A 5,000-nucleotide genomic window follows, 5' to 3' on the forward strand; every position below is an offset into this window, starting at 1 on the left:
TCGCTCAAAGGGCGTTGTTTATCATTCATTACAAAGAAAACACGCCACATCGACATAAGATCTCTCCTTGAGCTTAGGATCGACTGACTCGCGAGCAACTACTGTTCACGCGAAACCCTTCTCCACGTCAGTCCTCCAGGGCCTCGCTGGAGTATTTGCTACTACCACCAAGATCTGCACCGACGGAGGCTCCAGGCGGGCTCACGCCCAGACCCTTCTGCGCTCTCCGCCGCGCACGTCCTACTCGTTACGGCATAATGACGCATACGCGACGCACTTGCCCGTAACGGTAGTGTATAGGCAAAACGCTTCAGCGCCATCCATTTTCAGGGCTGGTTGCTTCGGCAGGTGAGTCGTTGCACACTCCTTAGCGGATTCCGACTTCCATGGCCACCGTCCTGCTGTCATGAGCGACCAACGCCTTTCATGGTGTCCCATGAGCGTTTTTTAGGCGCCTTAACACTACGTTTGGTTCATCCCACAGCGCCAGTTCTGCTTACCAAAATTGGCCCACTTGGCACCGTCATCAGATCTCCGGCTTCATAGTTCGAGTAAGCCGGAGTTCTCACCCATTTAAAGTTTGAGAATAGGTTGAGGTCGTTTCGGCCCCAATGCCTCTAATCATTCGCTTTACCGGATGGGACTGTTAACAATCGACGCCAGCTATCCTGAGGGAAACTTCGGACGGAACCAGCTACTAGATGGTTCGATTAGTCTTTCGCCCCTATACCCAGTTCCGACGATCGATTTGCACGTCAGAATCGCTACGGTCCTCCATCAGGGTTTCCCCTGACTTCGACCTGACCAGGCATAGTTCACCATCTTTCGGGTCCCAGCATCTGTGCTCATAGCGCGCCCGCATTCACTGATTGGAAACGAGACGCCTAGGGAGTGCGAGAGGTCGACCGAGACCGACGCTCCATCCTCCCTGAGCGCGCGACAAGCGCGCGCCTTCACTTTCGTTGCGCCTTTCAGTTTTGTCTTTAGAATCAAACTCAATGACTCGCACACATGCTAGACTCCTTGGTCCGTGTTTCAAGACGGGTCCTGCGAGTGCCCGAAACAGAATCATCGCAGACAGAGACGCGCACAGTCCGAGACTGCACGGCGGCGACAAACAGCAACGACCGACGTACGTCCGCACTGAGGCAGGACATCCACCGGGACGCTAGCTTGCGTCGGGCCGGACGCGCGTAAACGCGTGCGCGGTTCGCATTGAAGCGTATTATCCATCATTTATACCGTCCGCAACGGCCGGCCGGCAACCCGACCCGGTACGCCAGCGAGCGCCGAGACGCTCGCCGACGGACTCCCGAGAGGCGCTTAGGCCGACCCCGAACGGGTCGCGATGCATTACTAAGAGAGAAGTGCACGCCGTCGGCGGACGTCGACGGACGAGTCCCGTGCGCGCCGCATCGCCGAAACGATCGACACACATCGAGGCGCACGCCCGTACGCCGCCGAATGACGATGAATCTCTCCGTTCGTTCATTCGAGTTTCGCAGGTTTACCCCTGAACGGTTTCACGTACTCTTGAACTCTCTCTTCAAAGTTCTTTTCAACTTTCCCTCACGGTACTTGTTCGCTATCGGTCTCGCGGTAATATTTAGCCTTAGATGGAGTTTACCACCCACTTAGGGCTGCACTCTCAAGCAACCCGACTCTTAGGAGAGCTCCTCTCGCCGCCTCGCACCGTCGCTACGGGCCTGGCACCCTCTACGGATAAACGGCCCCGTTCAAGGCGAACTTGGACAGGCGCGGCGACGACGAGAAAGCGGAACCTCCCGAACACCACATCTCCCGCGACCGAGACGACCGCGGGATTCAGTGCTGGGCTCTTTCCTGTTCGCTCGCCGCTACTAAGGAAATCCTAGTTAGTTTCTTTTCCTCCGCTTACTAATATGCTTAAATTCGGCGGGTGATCCTCCCTGATCTGAGGCCAACGATAAAAATTTGAGGCAGACGCGGTATCCGTCAGCGCAACGACTCCGCCTCCGCGACCGAAATCAATCGGTGCGTCGGCGTCGACGACGCGCCCTTCGGACGTCGAGTCCGCCTACTGTTCATTAATTCAAATAATATAACAGTGTTTTCGACGGCGGTGTTTTCGTTCGAACGTACGCAGCGCATCACGCGCGCCGACGACACAGTTCGACGTGCGTGCACGCCCCGCACACCGATAATCACTCTCGCAAATTTTTTACCTTCACGGAGCGTCGGTGGGGAGCGGCGCACGTCGCCGACGCGAGCGCGCTACCGTACACACCACACAACACGTAACGTTATATTACATTTATGTCTCATATTTAAACGGACCGCACGTGAGGCGCGGCATGGGCGAACCCACACACGCGCGACGCCGCCCGGAACCGTCAATTGTTCGTCGTGAGACGAACAGTGTGGCATATGATTTTATACAGCCGGCCCTCAGACAGGAGTGGTCCTGGATGTTTCTCCACGGACCGCAATGTGCGTTCGAAATGTCGATGTTCAAATGTGTCCTGCAGTTCACACTATGACGCGCAGTTAACTGCGTTCTTCATCGACCCGCGAGCCAAGTGATCCACCGTCCAGGGTAATGGTTTATATTATAAAAAACATGTCACTGGGTGTGAAAAATAAATTGAATGTGAAACAAACAGACCACGGACGTGTTAAGGTCAAACGTGGACATTCGTTTACCGCTCTCTGTTATAATGTTGTATTTACGCCAACCGACGGACGCGCGACGAGCTTACACCCCCCGCACTAGCACACTGACTTTCGCTGCACGCGATCCACCGTCTGTTCATTGGACACTCGTGGCGCGGATTCTTGCCAGTCAACGTGACGCGAACGTGACAGTGTGTGTACAGGTACTAGCGCACTAGCGCGTAGGGGTCAACTCGAGCGTTCAAGTTCGACTCCGTCGTAGCGAGAAAAAAATGTTGTTCAGTTCGATTCGATTGTTTATGGTATAATATTATCGTCGCGTTAATTGAATAACACAACAACATCATACGATAATGATCCTTCCGCAGGTTCCCCTACGGAAACCTTGTTACGACTTTTACTTCCTCTAAATGATCAAGTTTGGTCAACTTCCCAGCAACGCCGACGGCCGTGAAGCCACCGCGTGTCGGTCCGAAGACCTCACTAAATCATTCAATCGGTAGTAGCGACGGGCGGTATGTACAAAGGGCAGGGACGTAATCAATGCGAGCTTATGACTCGCGTTTACTAGGAATTCCTCGTTTATGGGGGATAATTGCAAACCCCAATCCCCAGCACGAAGGAGTTTCAACGGGTTGCCCGGGCCTCTAGGCCAGGGAGAACATGCTGATTCCTTCAGTGTAGCGCGCGTGCGGCCCAGGACATCTAAGGGCATCACAGACCTGTTATTGCTCAATCTCGTGCGGCTCGAAGCCGCCGGTCCCTCTAAGAAGAATTTTAATACGTCGCCAGTGAGTTGCGCGACCGAAGTCGCGCACACCTAAATGGCGACGCCTATTTAGCAGGCTAGAGTCTCGTTCGTTACCGGAATTAACCAGACAAATCGCTCCACCAACTAAGAACGGCCATGCACCACCACCCACCGAATCAAGAAAGAGCTGTTAATCTGTCAATCCTTCCGGTGTCCGGGCCTGGTGAGATTTCCCGTGTTGAGTCAAATTAAGCCGCAGGCTCCACTCCTGGTGGTGCCCTTCCGTCAATTCCTTTAAGTTTCAGCTTTGCAACCATACTCCCCCCGGAGTCCAAAATCTTTGGTTTCCCGGAAGCTGCCCGCCGAGCCATTGTATTAACGTCGGCGGATCGCTAGATGACATATTTACGGTTAGAACTAGGGCGGTATCTAATCGCCTTCGAACCTCTAACTTTCGTTCTTGATTGATGAAAACACCTTTGGCAAATGCTTTCGCTGATGTTCGTCTTGCGACGATCCAAGAATTTCACCTCTAACGTCGCAATACGAATGCCCCCAGTTATCCCTATTAATCATTACCTCGGAGTTCTGAAAACCAACAAAATAGAACCGAGATCATATTCTATTATTCCATGCACGAAATATTCAAGCGGCATTTTGAGCCCGCTTTGAGCACTCTAATTTGTTCAAAGTAAAATTGTCGGCCCACCTCGACACTCACTGAAGAGCACCGCGATAGGATTTTGATATTGAACCGACGTTTTACCGTCGGCTCACCGACGATATGCTCCGCAAACGTGTCAGTATCACCGCGGATGCGGTGCACCGACAGCGCGGCGCACAAATGCAACTACGAGCTTTTTAACCGCAACAATTTTAGTATACGCTATTGGAGCTGGAATTACCGCGGCTGCTGGCACCAGACTTGCCCTCCAATTGTTCCTCGTTAAAATATTTAAAGTGTACTCATTCCGATTACGAGGCCTCGTAAGAGTCCCGTATCGTTATTTTTCGTCACTACCTCCCCGTGCCGGGAGTGGGTAATTTGCGCGCCTGCTGCCTTCCTTGGATGTGGTAGCCGTTTCTCAGGCTCCCTCTCCGGAATCGAACCCTGATTCCCCGTTACCCGTGACAACCATGGTAGTCGCAGAACTACCATCGAAAGTTGATAAGGCAGACATTTGAAAGATGCGTCGCCGGTACTGGACCATGCGATCGGCAAAAGTTATCCAGATTCATCAAAATAAACGACTTAGGACGCGAGGCCCTCCGTCGATTGGTTTTGATCTAATAAAAGCACTCATCCCATTGCTGGTCAGAGTTCTGATTGCATGTATTAGCTCTAGAATTACCACAGTTATCCAAGTAACTGAGTAAGATCTAAGGAACCAAAACTGATATATTGAGCCATTCGCGGTATCGCCTTAATACGGCTTGCACTGAGACATGCATGGCTTAATCTTTGAGACAAGCATATAACTACTGGCAGGATCAACCAGGGAGCTAACCACTAGAGCCGCACGAATCTCTTCGAGCGCTCGAGGTACTCGCCGTCGACACGCGTGTCGACGGCCAAACAGTGCACGCGCGCACACAC

The 5,000-nt window shown here is 52.7% G+C and overlaps 3 non-coding genes across 3 annotated transcripts in view; all 3 read right to left on the reverse strand.

The window, feature by feature from the left end:
- The window catches only part of LOC121740109, a 3,950-nt gene extending 2,008 nt beyond the window's left edge, over positions 1-1,942 (reverse strand). The window contains exon 1 of the ribosomal RNA XR_006037560.1: positions 1-1,942. This exon is cut by the window's left edge and continues 2,008 nt beyond it. This is a non-coding gene — a ribosomal RNA (large subunit ribosomal RNA).
- A 479-nt stretch (positions 1,943-2,421) lies between these two features.
- On the reverse strand, positions 2,422-2,578 carry LOC121740141. The gene has a single exon (XR_006037574.1). It is a non-coding gene; the product is annotated as a 5.8S ribosomal RNA (ribosomal RNA).
- A 425-nt stretch (positions 2,579-3,003) lies between these two features.
- Positions 3,004-4,905, reverse strand: LOC121740099. The gene has a single exon (XR_006037550.1). It is a non-coding gene; the product is annotated as a small subunit ribosomal RNA (ribosomal RNA).
- Positions 4,906-5,000: the final 95 nt, after the last annotated feature.

This window comes from Aricia agestis, chromosome 2 (genome assembly GCF_905147365.1).
Source record: "Aricia agestis chromosome 2, ilAriAges1.1, whole genome shotgun sequence".
NCBI classification, from domain to species: domain Eukaryota; kingdom Metazoa; phylum Arthropoda; class Insecta; order Lepidoptera; family Lycaenidae; genus Aricia; species Aricia agestis.